Source organism: Glycine max, chromosome 17, assembly GCF_000004515.6.
Source record: "Glycine max cultivar Williams 82 chromosome 17, Glycine_max_v4.0, whole genome shotgun sequence".
Taxonomy (NCBI): Eukaryota; Viridiplantae; Streptophyta; class Magnoliopsida; order Fabales; family Fabaceae; genus Glycine; species Glycine max.
This window is the reverse complement of record NC_038253.2, coordinates 36,728,607-36,745,911: the sequence shown is the minus strand read 5'-3', so window position 1 is coordinate 36,745,911 and position 17,305 is coordinate 36,728,607.

Sequence of the window (17,305 nt, the reverse complement as noted above, 5' to 3'; positions counted from 1 at the left end):
TATATGAAATTATCAAAGTTGTTAATGCATGAGAGAAGACTCAAATTAACTTCGAACATATACCAACTAAAATGAGACTAGCTATATACTAAAATACACAATTGAATTTGTAATTTTCTTAAAGATACACTTTGACTGACAGCTATGGAGATTAAATTTTCACTGCTAAACTATTTCATTTTAGATGCTTCACTAATTTTTCAATTCAATCATTGTTCTTTACTTTTGAATTTGGCGTCAGCCTTTTGATAAGAAAGCTAGCTAAAAGAAATTATACTTATATGTAAATGAATAATGTTTGTGCTTTGTAGACATTCATGCATGCTAGTCTATTTCAAGAGAGAGAAGACAGATAAATAAGGAAAAATATTTTGGGACATTTTTGGGTGTTTATAACTTGAGAGAGATAGAAAAAAATAGATATACAAATGATTATAATTGATTATGTTATATGACAACAGCATAGAGACAAAGAATGAAATGAAAGATGTTAATAAAAAATTTATAATTTGTGTATGTTAAATATCAAAGCTCAATAATAAGTTATATGACGTGATAATAAGAAAAAAATAAAAGATATTTAATAAATGTTTATACTGTTATCTACGTATTATTGTTGTCGATCTATGTAAATTTGTATAAAACATATAAAAAAGGCACAAGAAAAAATGACATAAAATTACTGATATGATATAAAGAAATAAAAATAATAATGTTCCAGAAAATACTACATATTATAATCTAATCTAATAATCTATTATATAAAATAATATCACTCAAACTAAAATATTAGTACTCTTTTTCATTAACATAACCCCACATCTTGGGATGGTGCCCTTGCAGTAAAGTTGGTACCGTCCCACCTTTATCAGAAGCCCTTTTAAGGAATGGAATTCCTGTCACTGCTTTGGTGCTCCTTTGCCCAAGTGTCTATTTTCTGTTCAATCAATTGGACCCATTCAGTTACTGTCTGTGATAATTGTAGTAGTGTCAAGATAGCACATGCATGCTTTACTTTTTTTTTTTTTATCAGTGTGTATATATATAGCCATGCCTTTTGAGTATAATTATGAGCGGTGAAACAAAATGATTTGTACTGTTTTCAATGCTATATATATATATATATATATATATATATTCTCCGGTCTTACAATAACAGGCTTACAGCTGAATGCAAACTGAAATGTATTTGAATTTAAGCTGCTTAAACTTTCTTTCATGAAACTCAAATAATGGAGTGAAATCCCAAATGTCTTGAGAAATTTAATGTTAAAACTATTAGTTTCTTTCTTGTGATAAAAGTTCTCACATTAAGTGTGTATTTATTTGTACATCTTGAACACGCGCGCGTATATAAAAAATTTAATCTCAGAAATTTGAAAAATATAAAGTAATAGTATATGTTTGAAAACATGTTAAACACTGCTGGATGTGAATGTCAACGCAATTAGTAGTTGTTTTCTACGTTGTTTTTATATAATTAATTCTGCACTAAAACGTAAATGTTGGATATAATTAAATCCAGACACGCACGTTGTCTTTGAATTGAAGCAGATTATCTATCATCAAATGCTGAATCGAACATGTTGTAAATCTCTATAAATAAATAAAAAATGTCACTTTTAGGAATTCATGTAATTAATATATTTTTAGAATTCAATTATGGAATTTTTATATTAAAGATTTGACGTTTTTTATTTTTATTTCTTTTCAAATATGAATTTTAGTGTTTCCTCCAAATAATAAATGTGTGTAGTAGTAGTTACATATGTGACAGTATGCCTCATTATATTATCGTGAGTAACGTTGTTTTAGTAAAGATTTCGCGAGTAACATTATTTGTTTTATTATTTACTTTTTTTCTTGTTATTCTCTAACAATGAATTAGATGTGAAATGTTTAAATGAAGATCAAGTTCCAACCTTTACTACGGGAAAAAAAGAAGCAAAAAATGATGTAGAGAGATGAGAGAGAAAAACCCTTACAGCCAACTAAATCACCATACCACCAGCACCTTAATTACCCGTCGATCTTTCCTCCATCTCACCTTCTTTCCCCTCCCTTTATCACTGTCCTTTCCTTTCTTTTGTCTCTTTTTTTTTCACCTTTAGCTTGTAGAATCGATTGTTGGGTTGGGGATGGCTACATAGCGTTTTTCTTCACTCATTTTTCTAATAACTATGGGAAGTATGACTTGTGGAAGGTATTTCAATGTTGGGGTAGTGTAACATCCTTGATTTTTGACTTCTTGACAACTCCACACTTAAGCACTAGGCGCGGTGACACTTCACATAACATCCTTGTTGGTCAGAACCCTTCATAGGTAACCCTTTCTCAGACCTCAACAATCATTCCTGATTGTTTTCATGATTAATGACTGATCCCACAAACTAACATAAGATTTTTCAGTCTTATTCACGTTTTTTGAGAAACATTTCAAAAATGTTCTTCAATAAGAAGGAACAGAGAAGGAAAAAGGTATGATTTTGTGAGATTTATAAGGGTTACAAATGCTAGGATTTTGGAGGAACAATTAGATAAGATCTATATAGGTAACACGAAGATATGTGTTAACATTCCAAAGTTTGGGAGGAATCACGGAAGGGTAAAATATGGTCATCAGTCTGGGGATAAACACAATAAGCCCGATGCATTCCAAGGAGAAAGTACAAGAAGAAAGTTTTGGCATGAGGGAGGGAACAAGAAATCTAGAGTTGGCTTCCAACCAAGTAAGGGAGGAGATCCATGGAAGCAAATTTGTCATATGCTCATGCCCTTTAGAGGAATCAACCATGTCATGTGAAACATTGAAGAAAAAAGGTGAAGGAAGCTACACATAAGGGTGCTTGGGTTGGAGAGGACTTGAAGGTGCCATAATCTAATAAGGAATGACTTAGTAGTCTTCTTAGTGTATTTGTCTTAGTAATTGTCTTTTTTGCAATTTCTCCTTCTAGAACTTTCTACTAATTTTGGGTCTCTAGAGTTGTGGCCAAAATAACTTGTTTTTGCTTAAAAACTGTAAAAAATTTATTAAAAATAAATAAAATATAAAATTCTACCTAAGAAAAAGTAAAAATTGAATTTAAAGTTTATTTGATTCAAAACAAGGTCTAAAGTTAACTAAAATATCAAATAAACATCACAAAATACATATGAAAGTATGGTAAATTTGACGTATATCAATATGACAAAGCCAAAGAGGATCATATTTCAAGTCCTTAATACGCTACTACAGGCTTTAACATCCGTTAAGGAGGAGTTTCAGCATCAGCTATAGTTGAAACCAATGTAGCCAAAATTGTTTATTCTAAAGTGTTTTCTACATCGGTTCTTAAATAATAATAATAATCTTTAAATTGCACATTCTAATATAAAAATAGATTAATCAATACAAAATAAAAAAAATAATGTGCTTATACTATACAGGAGGCAAATAAGCAATGCTAGTAGGTTCACGATAAATGACAAATGAAGGACACTTACTAGTTTGTGGTTTTCAAGTTAAGTAGCAAGCAATTCATTGTACTCATTGACAATCTGTAAAAGAATATATATATATATATATATATATATATATATATATATATATAACATTAACCTGGATTCCACAAGGCAAATTATAAATAAAACATAAAACATTCTTAATAATTTTTGGAACTTACAAGACTTTGCAGGTAAGCACCATCAAACACAATCTATGTAAGAGTGCTCTTATAATCTTACCAACCTCGAATATAATTAAATATAATTAACCATCTGAGCCGCAAGGTTTCTAATATGCAACGTATTGTCTAGCAAGTATAAACAGAAGAAATATGTTTGGGAGAAAGAATAAAAGTCCCATACGATATTTTTATAAGTAACCAGATAAAAGCTTTATTGTTCAAACTTCAAATTTCATGATACCTAGGTTCTATGCAGGAGCCAGATCCATCTCTATTAGTATGTTCATTGCTTTAAAACTGATTCAAATCTTCTTTTATTTTTCAGCATGTGGCAGATACTTTGGAAGAAATCCTCTGTTGATATACTGTAGACTTACCTTACTTGTTGATCTGTTATATTGTGACATAGCAACAACTTCAACATCTGCCTTGACTTTCCTTTTAATACTAGTGAAGAAAGTAAAATTTAATTATCCACATAGTTCTAATAGAAAAAATAAATAGACAAGTGGAAACAAATACCATTATAAAAAAAATTGTAAAAATAAGAAAAAAATGTAATAACAAACATTTGGATAATGATAAACATACAATTTTCTTTCCGGATTTTGTATCTGTCATGGTTGAATAGAGGAATCCAAAGTAGTTCCATGATTCCGCTCAAGTTCATTAAGCCTCACTCCAATCTCATCAACCTTCCATTCTAAGTTGGCAAAATCTGCATCTACCAGAGCTAATTCCTTAAGCTCTTTGTTTTGTATAAGAGATTTGGATATTATGTATGAGTTGTATGATCAAAACTCAAACCATCTTTGAGTGAATTTGACAAGCCTTTTCACCAATATTGGGTAAATGATAAACAAGAGTATTACCTCAAGAGCTACCGAGAATTCTTTTCCTTGTGCAACTGTTCCTATAGTCTAGCCACATATGAAAAGAAAATTTAGAAAATAAAATCCCCACTTATTTCATGGAAGAAGAGGTTAACTCTTATAATGAACATACATCTTGCTCAAAAGCTAGATGATGCCTATTGATGGATTGGCAAGTGCATCAATGTGTCTCAAGTAATAAAGTTAAAACGGAAGTCCAAGTATCGTATCCTCAGGGACTTTGCTTGTACTTATGTAGATGAATATTTGATTAAGAAAAAGATTTGAAAAGGTTGTAGAGAAACAATAATTTAAATTGGCAGAAAATTAAATCAAACAAGAGAAGAAATTAAACAAGAATTTAAATTAATTAATTAAAGGCAAAAATGATGAGAAAATCCAATATTATTGTAGAAGGAAATTTAGAAGATGAAAATGTCGGGAACTTAGCCTACCATAACTACTCTTTGATGTAATGTTAATAATTTTTCTCTATTTATAATTATTCTAATTTACACCTACATCTACTATTATGCTCTAACTTTAGTCCCCTGCATGAAAAAGTCTAATTTATCTATCCTCTCTCCCAAATCCCTTTGTAGAGTTAAAATAGTAAATTGCATTAAGAATGAAGATGTATAACAGGCTAAACAAATATCTACATATCCCTAGTGATAATTTTATTTAGATATTCTTTCTCAGTTCTATTAGAAGATAACATTTCTCAACGCTACCCCTAAAACTTACCATGCAAATGGGTGATCAAGCCATAAACAATAATATTAATCACGGGAAAAGATAATGCAAATGTAATATTCATAAATAGATAGGAAGAGAAATTACATCACGAGTAGTTGGCTGACAAGTTCCCACAAAAGAGGTTAGCCTCTCATTGTCATGTCGACTTTACAACTGCAAGAGGGAAATATTTACTAAAGGGGGAAAAGATAAGAAAAGGAATGGGGGAAGGAATGACTCCCAATGCTTGCTTCTCCTTCTTCTAGCCTTTACCTTCTATAAGGAATTGTATTCTGTTGGAATTTTTGTGTATCTTTTCCTTCTTCTCTCGTCTTCTTTTATAGGTGTAGATTAGCGGGCTTCTTGCACTAAGCTCAATTTTACTTTCCTTAATTATTCATGCTTTCCTTAATTAGTCATGCATTCCTCAATTAGTCTTCTTTCCTTAATTAGCCATGCTTTCCTCAATTAGTCTTGCTTTCTTGGGCTTTATTTTACACACTAAACATCATAAATTTATCACTTTTAATATTCTATACACAAAAACTTAAATGATGTTAATTTAACAATTATTTGCTCAAGAAAAGGAAAAATTAGGAGAAAAAAAATACAAATTCCTATATAATTTAACCCTAAAATATACTCATAATTAACAATTATCAAACCCCCAAATTTAAATCTTTGCTTGTTCTCAAGCAAAAGGAAAAAGTTCAGAGTTTACTAATCACAATTCATGAGATAATTGCATACATTACAAAAAGCTTCATTGGCCAATTCTCAAGTTCACAGTTGTCATAAGTTCATGAAAGGAGCAAAACAAGATGCACTTCAAATGAAATGGTTAGCAAGAATGATAGATCACCAGGAATAATCACCAACTTCAGTCCTCATAAGGCTAGTGTTTCTCTCAATCCCACAAGTTTACCGGTAAAAGTGTTTCAATTATAATAATAGAATAGTAAAATTCTCAACTTTGCACATCATCTCAGTCAATGCTATCATACATGAACAATATGGATCACTAAGGACTTTATTAGGCTTGTAACATGGCTGGTCTAACAAAGAAATCATGGTTTTTCTAGGATTCAAAGTTTAGGATCTAGGAGAGCATTCATTCCCCCAAATTATTTACAAACCATAACTTAGAATTTGTCACAACACCAACCTTATTGCTTTTCCACTCTTTTCAGCACCTTTATTTTCTTTTATGATGGTTTACCCCAGTTTTTATTCTTTAAAATAAAAGAATTTTTTCTTCTTTTTTTGCAATTAACATTCATAATGGGCTAGAGTAAAACCACATTTTGTGACTCAATTGAACTTGTGTTATGTATTCATTTTCCTACAATAGAAAATCACCCAAAAACATTCCCCCAAATTTGGGACAAATTTTTCTGGATTCATGAGTGCCCTCCTATAACCTAAGAAAGGGTAGTTAGTAAATATCACATTTTGGGCTTGGGTTCCAATGATAAAAAATTTACATTAGGCTCAAAAAGGGTGCAAGGGATGCATTCATTCACATGATGACTTTTTGGCTAAGTAGTTGAATAAAGTAACAAACAAGGTCTTGATCATTTCCACATCATACATGCATTTCAAGCAATCCAAGAATCATGTGAAATCAAGAAATTAAAACCATTCGTTCTCTCACAGTTGAAAGTTCACACAACTTACCGGTTTTCATTAAAGTATGAAGGTTCTCATTCCATGCTTTTCTGTTAGAAATACTAACCTTTTCACTCTTGTACTTTTGGTTCACACTCCATCCCTTACATTGACGCATGCTTGCACGAGAATCAGTAATTCACAAAAATATTCCTTAGTACGAAGTTAGTCTCACTCATGCAATCGATTCACTCAAAATACGGTGCAACTAATCAATAAGTACCTATTTCTCTATCATGCCTCGAACTAAATTGAAACTATTAAATGATTGAATTTAAAGTACTGAAATTAAATTGTCCTAAATGCAAGAAATTAAAATGAAAATAAAATAAAATAAGAGAAAATGAAAACAAAAAAAAATAAAGACAAATAAAGAAAATTAAAGAAAAATCCTAATCAAAATAGGCTTCAATCCTATGTAAGCCCTAGATCCCAAGCTTTCTGAGCAACGATGATGTCCACAACATAATCATCATAAGCTCCATCGTCTCCCATGCCAGAGGTGATGCAATCCTACCCCGCAAGGGCATTGGATAGAAGACTCCAAGTAGATTGGGCCAGAGATGCAAAAGAAGGCCCTAGGGTTCTCATGAGCCTTAGGGTAGATTTCGGGCCCATGGGCTAAGTATGAACCCACTTATCTTTGTACATATTAGATTAAGGTTTTATTATTTTTTGGCCTTGTATTTAGGGCTCCATAATGTAGATAGGGTACCCTAGAAATGTAGGATTTTTCAGCCCTTGTATTTTAGGGCACCTAGACTAGTTTTTGTATTAGGGGTAGTTTTGTAATTTGACATGCATTAAGTGAATATTTGATGTGTGTGTTGGAAAATAAATTTAATTGAATTGGGAGAAACCCAATCCAATTAAATTTTAGAGGGCGAGGTGAGTGTTCGCTTCCCTGTACTACTTGTTATTATGGATGCAAAATCTAACCGGCAAGTGTATCAGGTCATGCAAGTAAATAATAAAATGGTAAGAAACCGAGTATTGAACTCAGGGAACTTGTTTCATTTGGTGAAGTGTCATTCAATAAACAGAAATTTGCACAAAGAAACAATAATCATGAATCAAGAAATGGTGTTTGCTATTCTAATTACTAATTACCGAAAATATGAGCAAGTAGGTGTTAAAACAGATAATTAAAAGCGTTGGGTCCTCCTACTGAGTTACTGATGCTATTAAGGGTTTTTCTCTATTTAAAGATGTTCATGTGTTTTATGATAAGGGCAAAAAATCCAAACCACGATTCCTCACGTGAATGGACTAATCCTATTTAAACCTCATTCTCGGATGTCTCGTCCAACTTAGCCTAAACAGACAGCATTAAGGTCACAACATAATAAAGCACTCCGTGTCCAAACATACGATAACCTAGCTCGTTCTATCCATTTCTAAGGATGCAACACATTTTCCAATGCTAAAGCTCCTAACTTTACATACAAATGGGTGATCAAACCACTAGCACGCAGAAATTAAGCACAAATAGAAATGTTGAACACATAAAACAACTGCAAATAGATAGGACAAGAATTTAAATCAAGTGCTTAGGAGAATTCCCCAACAAAGGGGTTTAGCCTTCCATCACAAGGCAACACCTTTCACAATCAAGAAATGGGCTTTCAGAGAAAATAACAAATTACACAGTGGTGGGGATGTCTCCTCCACCTCTAGAAACCTAGAAATCTCTCCTAAACCTAAAATCCTCCTAAAAGTTAAGGTTTTTGCTTCCTTGCTTTGTTTTTCACCTCTATTCTCTATTCTTCACACTCTATTCGCCAAGCTCCCTCTTTTCTTTCACTTCAGGCTTTAAAAAGGGTTTTCTGTCCTCGAAGGCGCGCTTAGAGCCAAGCGAGTAAGTGAGTAAGTGAACTTTGGCTAAGCGAGCCAGGCGCGCTAAGCACCAGAAGAGACAAATGACTCGCTGGGCGAGCTGATGACGCGCTAAGCACGTGCTTGCATGGCAGATTCCCTTGAAGATTCCTCTTACTCACTAAGTGGGCTGATGTCTCGCTTAGCGGATGTTACTCGCTAAGCTCAAGGTTCTCACTTAGCGAGACACCAGCTGTTGCAGCTTCCAAAATTTCTCCTGTTTGCCTGAAGATAAAGTGAAATTTGCATTAATTCCATACGGAGAGCATCTATTGAGAAAAGATAAAACTAAACAAGAAAATATTTACAATCCTACAAAAAGAACCATAAATTGGGGAAAATATATAAATTTTGTAAAACTTTTCTATACAAAAGTTAGTCGTAGATGACAACTAACAAACTCCCTCAAATTTACAGTTTTGCTTGTCCTCAAGCAAATAAAGCACAGTTCACTTGTCCTCAAGTTACAAAACCACAGTGGTTATTCACAAAAGTGTTTGTTCCAAAGGATTCAATCACATGACATGAATGACATACAATGTTTCAATCAACAACTTTTCACAAGACATGCAGCTCTTCAAAGATATGAACATGATTATTAAGCAACACAACTGAAATAAGCTAGTAAGTAAGACAGATATCAAGGAAGGATCATCAACCAATGCCTTACGGTCACTGTTTCTCTCAAGCACAAGTGTTTAGGCTATTCATCAATCAACAACCAGGACAAGTCTCAATCTTTGCATTTCATTTCATGCCATACAGTCATAAACACACAACTGAATCCGAAGGACTTTTTTAGGCTTGTAATGAGGTCGAGCTGTAAACAAATATTGGTTTTTCTAGGATGCAAAAGCTTAAGTTCTAGGAGAGCATTCATCCATAGATCAACTCTTTCCATTATCACACACACACACACACACACACACACACACACACACACACACACACATCTTCTTACCATTAAAAGCTAAGTGGCTAATTCACACAATCATGGCCTTCATCATCTTCAAACTCATGCATTCATTCCATAATCAGAGATTCATGCAAAAATCATTACTCAATTCTAGTCGTTCTCTCACAATTAAAGATCACACACTCATCGGGTTGTGGCTAATGAGTGCCTTCACAATCAATATATCAAACTAACTAACATTTTCAGTCATGATCCTAATCCATGTTCTTTCTCTTCTAATCGCTGCATGCTTATTCAAAGCATATGATCTATGAATTACACTTCACTCAAATCATGCAATCGATCATTTCAAACCATTCAACAAACACATAATTTTTAAAATCAAACAACCAAACCACTGCATAAAAGATGAAAATGTAAATTGTTCAACAAGCTTTAGACAAGCTAAACATGCAAACTGAAATTAAAAACTGAAACATAAATATAAACCCAAATTATAAAATGTACTAAAAACAAAATAATAATAAAAGTGTTCAAAAGACAGGAAAATAAAAATCCTATCATGGGTCCTGTGGTGCAGAAGGGTCATCATGTGGTGCAGAAGGGGCATAATCCATGGCTGTGGCATCATCCTCATCCTCAGATAGCTCTAGCACAGGCGTAGCCACCGTCGATGCTTGCAAAGAAGACAACTCCAGCACAGGTGTGGTCACTGGTAATGCTTGTGGAGTCATCTCTAGCGAATCCTCCACAGTGTCCTCCTGAGCAGTTGGATCAATCTCTTGGATGTCTGGCTCTTAATAACTAGGTCAACCTCTACAACATCTGGATCATCCTCCTGAGTAGCTTCTGGCTCCGGCTGAGACTTCTGGGTTGCAGAGGCCTCACCTCCCCAAAAGAAGAAGGTCAGGCTCCTAGCCAGGCCACCTAAGAAGCAAACTCCTCCATGCTCATGATGGGCCGATGCTGAGCCAAAGCATGGATGCTCTGCATCACCAAGTACAAGCCATGGTGAAGGCTCTGCAGCATCGACATAATGATGTCTGGGCTCTGAGCGGAGGTGTCAATGTGAGCTGGTGCTGACGGAGGTAGGGGAGCTGGTGCAGTAGAAGCAGGAGGCGCTGATGAAGATGGTCCCTTAGATTCCCTGGCCCTGGCCTTGCGGGTCCCTGGGAAAGTGACCGAAGGGTCATCCAGGTTCCAACAATTCTTCTTGATATAAGCCAAATTAATGGTTGGGCTGAGTGACTCAAAAGTTAAAGAATATGAGGTAATATGAGGTAACTCCTCGGGAAGTGCATAATGCTGTGATAAGAGCTAGAAATCCGAGCCTTGAGGAGTTGGACTAAGCCATCAGAGAAATCTGGCCTGAGATGTATGAACCCACGTCTATATCCATCTTCATCATAAGTCCATACACCAACCTTGCCCTGTCCATATTCAAATCAGATGTGTGTGATCTGGGGGCAAGGTTGAAGTAGGATAAGACACTTCAGGTCTGAGCAAGCATTGTGAGATCCTTCCTTAGGAGCTTCCAGGGTGCTCCTTCAGCGTTCAGAACAAATCCTCGCCTTGGAATGCATAATCTGGCCGCAAACTCCTGAGGATCTGGACGTGACCTGTAAAACAAAGAATAAGTTATGTAACACTCCCCTGGCTGGATGATAGGTGGTGTCTCCAGGAAAGCATTCAGTGTCTCCCCATCAAACTTAATCAGCTTCCCTCGAACTTGAACCTGACGAGGTGATTTGTCCTCTGGGTCATACAGGTTCACATAAAATTCCTTCACCAAAGCCATATCAATGCTCCCCTCCATTAGATTTGTCAGGGTCCTGTGCCAGTTTCTTCTGATCAATTCCCTCCTGAATTCATCATACTCCGTGACAAACAGCTTCACGTTCCTCTCCAGAAGGATGTTCTGGGTGAGAACGTTGTTGGCATATCTGTCCTAGGCATCTTCTGAGACAAATCTGGTGGTGTTGTATGTTGCTTATGGTATGGAAGTTGTAGTCTTTCTTTTTCTTGAGGCCATATGCATCAAAAGAACCACAAAAAACAAGTTAGACAGGTTTTTATTTGAACTAAAATCAGAAAAATAAAAGCAGAAAACAGAATGGGCGCTAAGCGAGACTGGCTGCCTTAGCGCGTCTTATGAAATAAACAACGTGCACTTATCACGACAGATGCGCGCTTAGCGCATCAACACAAAATCATAACTCTGACTAAGCGAGACACCCTCGCTTAGCCCAAATAGACCTCTAGAACAAAAATTGGCTTAGCGAGCAGGCTCGCTAAGCCTAATTCCAAAATTAAACAAAATAGAGAAAACATTGTGCTTAGCGAGTAGGGCTGGCTTAGCACATGAACAAAAATTCAGAAAAACACAAGTGCCTTGGGCTTAGCGAGCGTCACTTGTTTAGCCACCAACATAAAATGAAAAAACTCTAAGAGTTTGAACTAGGCACACTTACTCACTAAGCGCGACATGCCAGCTTAGCGAGTTCATACAAACTCACAAAAACTGGAAATTTAAATACACACTAAGCCTACGTGCTATGACTAAGCGAGTTCATGCAAACATTCAAACAAAAATGATGAACTCGCTTAGCGGAACATGGTCGGCTAAGCACGTTCATCTGGAAACCCAGATATTCAACAAAACTGATGAACTCGCTTAGCGCACAGGCGCGCTAAGCGAGATCATCACGATTTCCAGAAAAATTGGGGCTTTTCAGCCCCTCAACATAGGCCTCAGAATCTAATCAAAATGCATCAAAACCATGTACATTGCATGGGAATCAAAACCCCTAATAACATGCTCACTAAAAACTAACCTAACAGTAATCAATCGTAACAAAAATCAAAACTTTGAACAATAACTAAGTTATCTACTCTAAAGTTTAAAAACTACAAAATAAAAAGCAAAGTTGAGAAAGCTTACTTGGATCGTTGAGGTTGAAAGCAAAAAGGAAGCAGAGAAGCAAGTAGAAAATGAAATCGTAGTGCAGAGTGAAACGAGAGAAAATGCCAAGAAGGTGAAGGAATATGAAGGAATGCACAAAAGTAACTACCCAAGGGCAGTAAAGCCTTTTAATTTTCTAGCAGTTTCAAATGCCTCGCTTAGCGCGTTAACTCACTAAGCGAGCACTCTGACGTTTGAGTTTTCAGATTTCAAATCACATGCTTAGCGGGAAGACTCGCTTAGCCCAATGCAAAAATTGAAAATTCCAGAGAAGGATTTGGGCTTAGCGCAAAGAGTCGCACTTAGCAAGTTCCGCAGCTCTGATTGGCTTGCAACTCACGCTTATAGGCCATGGGCCGGCTTAGCGAATAAACATGCTTCCAAATGCAGCATTGGGCCTGGCTTAGCGAGAGCATTTCGCTTAGCGCAATTCCAAACTAGAGAAAGATTTGGGCTCAGCGGGCTTACCCGCTGGGCCCAATTTTCATTAATGTTAAAACAGAGAGGGAATTGCGCTTAGCGCATGTGAGCGCTTGGTGAGATGAAGTTGTGCGCTTAGCGAGAGTGTATCTCACTTAGCCCAATTCTAAGACATGAAATTCCAAAAAAGTTTATGGGCTTAGCGCACAAGGCTCGCTTAGCGAGACCCTTTCAGCCACATAATAGGGGTTGATGCGTTTAGCGTAAGCAATGGCTCGCTTAGCACATGAAGAAAGGCTCGCTTAGCGCGCAGGGTGCGCTTAGCGAGTGGACCACTGAAAAAAATTTCTAAGTTATTTTTCATCCACAACTTCATAGAAGCTCAATCAACCCCTTCTAACAATGCAAAACATGCTGAAAAATGTTCATACAACCACAAACGAGCAAGCTCTAACTAGATGCAATGAGAAACAAATTAAAAAGAGTTGGGTTGCCTCCCAGTAAGCGCTCATTTAAAGTCATTAGCTTGACGCATAGTTCTTTCATGGGTCAGGGTCAAACTTAGTTCCAACCTTTAGAACCTCTTCAACAAACTCCTTCACCTACAAGAAAACATTCTGGTCCAGCAATTTCTTTTCTTCATCAAATAGATCAAAACTGATCTTTTGATCTTCAATGCCCATCTCTAACTTTCTCTTTCCCATGTCCACCACACAGCTTGCGGTTAACATGAAGGGACGTCCCAAGATCAAAGGAATCTCAGAGTCCTCTTCAATGTCCATGACAATGAAATCAGCTGGGAAAGTGAAGTGCTTAACTCGGACCAAAACATCCTCAATGACTCCATATGACCTGGTGATAGAGCGGTCCGCTAATTGCAGAGTCATTCTTGTAGGCATTATCTCCAACTCTCTTATCCTCCAACACATGGAGAGCGGCATCAAATTAATGTTAGCTCCTTAATCAATAAGATCCTTACCAACTGAAACTGCACCAATCGAGCAAGGTATAGTGACACTTCCTGGATCTTTATGCTTGGGTGGAAGGATGCGTTGAATCACTGTGCTACAGTTTCCTTCCACAACAATGGTGTCACTATGTATATACTTGCTCTTTCATGTTAGCATATCCTTCAAAAATTTAGAGTAGAGTGGCATCTGCTGTAAAGCCTCTCCGAAGGGCATAGTAATCTCCAATTTCTTAAAGATATCAAGGAACCAAGCTCGATGTCGTTCCTTGTCCTTCTTTGAAGGTACCAATGGGTATGGCACCTCTTTCCCTTCAACTGGAACTGCCTATTTTTTCTTCTCTTTGGCGCGCTCACTCTTACTCTTCTTCTCCTCTTCACTTTTCTTATTTTTTTCATTTTTTTCTTTTTCTTTTTCTTCCTTCTTCTCTTCATTTATTTCTTTCTTTTCATCATTTATTGGTCCCTCCTTCAACTGGTCAATGATCGAGGTCGTACTCGAATCAAATAAACATTAAAAATGCAGTATCTAGAAAGTGATCCTAGGTCGTCTCCCAACGAGCAATGGTCAACCAAACGTCCATAACAGATAGTAATAAAACAGTAACAAATTGGGGGGGGGTGGGGTTGTTTGTTTTTGTAAATTAAACAAAGAGCAAATTTTAATTAGAAAATATCAGAATTAAAACACATTGTTTCCCCTTGATTCACAAGCAAGTCTCTTATCCTAGGTTATGAGAATTCATCCTTAATCAGTTCAACCACTTAATCCAACCCTAAATTAAATTACTAAGCGAAATTTAACATAAGGCATTCATTATGTGATTAAGCAACACATACATCAATTAATCATGAACAAAACTGATCATTAAGCATGAACGTAAATTAAGCGCAGAGACAATTAATCAAGCACTAAGCATGCATGGATTAATAGCAACAAATGCAGAGTAATTGGTGAAGAGGAAAAACTGATCAGAATTCAATAGTAATAATAAAATCTCAAAGAGAACTGTGCTTGATCCTTAAGAGAAAACAACGCTGGAGACTTAGCCTTCCATTAATCAGTAGAAAACGAGATTGCAGATTGAAGTAGAAAATGAAACTTTATTGCTACGTGAATAGTAAAAACTGGAATCGCAAAACTTAAATTTATTCTTTCTCTCCAAAACGAAAAAGTGACTAAAAGGAAAGAGAGTAAAACAAAAAAGAGAGAGCTAAAACTAGAACCTTGGTGCTGTTATATATTTCTCAGCCCCAAAGCTTACAAATTTGTTTTAAGTCCAAGCCCATAAATAAAATAAAATCTGGATAAGATAAGATATGATTTGATAAAATAAAATTTAGATGAAATAAAATCTAGATAAGATAAGATAAGATAAAATCTAGATGAAATAATATCTAGATTAGATAAAATCTAGATAAGATAAGATTTGATAAAATTATATGCTCTCTTCAAGTCCAAGCCCAATTCCGGATTTAAGCCGAATTGCTTATAATTCTCCTGAAATTAAATTAAAAACACAAAATTAGTCCAGTAGGCCCAAATGATAAAACTGCATAATTAAATTGACAATTAAGGCTAATCAGTAATTAAAATGGTGACAAAAAGGGTTAAGAAATAGGAGAAAATGATGACACATCAAATCCCCTCACACTTAGCCTTTTGCACTCCTGGGCAAAATCAAAAGGCAAAGCAAGGGACAAATCCAGAGACATTAAAGAGAAACAAACAAACACAACAGCAATTACATATTTCTCAATGAATCTCAAGGAATGAAAAGAATGGGTAACATCCAACACGTAAAGAGTTAAAGAATCAAGGCCGTCATGAAAATCATCCAAGCATCTCAAACATGGCAAGATAGTAAATCAGCTCGAGAATGAAAAGTGATAAAGCCTCACAAGATATGCACTCTATCTCTCAAGTGTCTAGGCTACTATTTACTCTTAGAGCACCCATGAAAACAAACACCACATAGACTTGGCAAGACTCTAAAATTGACAACCACATCACAAGCACATGCACATCAGGATCAAATGATCATGATGATTTGATGTAAATGATGCAAATGGGCTTTTCAAGTTTAAATTCAAGACAAAGATTCAAGAATACACGCCACAGCATCAAGATGATCACTAGTATTTTAGGAAAGGAATTCCTAATTGATTTAGCAAAAGGTTTGGCCAAGTAATTTAAGTTAAAAAGTGTTTTTCAAGAGATTTACTCTCTGGTAATCGATTACCAATGGCCAAAAATTATTTACAACAGCTATTAAAATTTGAATTCAAAATTTGCACTGTGTAATCGATTACACATATATGGTAATCGATTACCAACAGTTATTGAACGTTTTAATTCAAATTTTAAAACTTGTAATCGATTACACAAATACTGTAATCGATTACCAAAGGAGTTTTTCAGAAAATATTCTCAACAGTCACATCTTTTTATTTGGTTCTTGAATGGCTATCAAAGGCCTATATATATGTGACTTGAGACACGAATTTTACAAGAGTTTTTCAGAACAAAAAGGTCTTATCCTCTTAAAAAGCAAAATCGTTTTATCCTCTTAAAAATTCCTTGGCCAAAACACTTGTGATTCAATAAGGAATTATTTGAGTGCTCAAATTGTTCAATCTATCTCTTTCAAGAGAGATTACTTCTTTTCTTCTTCTTTATTCTGAAAAAGGATTAAGAGACCGAGGGTCTCTTGTTGTAAAGAAATCTAAACACAAAGGAAGGGTTGTCCTTGTGTGGTTCAGATCTTGTAATAGGCTTTTACAAGATAGTGGAACTCTCAAGCGGGTTGCTTGGGGACTGGACGTAGGCACAAGGGTGTGACCGAACCAGTATAAATCTGAGTTTGCAATCTCTCTTCCCTTAAACTCCTTTATTTATTATTGTTTTATATTCATATTCAAATTGCTCTATTTGAATCAATATTTAAGAAGTTCATTTTTAAGGGAATTTATAACTTGAATAGAAAGTAAAATAAAATTTTAATTGGGGAAATAGTTTGTGATATCTTAATTCAACCCCCCTTCGTAAGATATCTGAGGCCACTTCTCCAACAAGTGGTATCAGAGCTTCATTCTTGTATAAAGTTTAGAAGCTTCAAGAATTATGGCCTCATCAAACTACTTGTTTCCCGAGGGAAATTCTATAAATAGACCTCCCATCTTTAATGGAGTGGGTTACCATTATTGGAAAACCCGCATGCA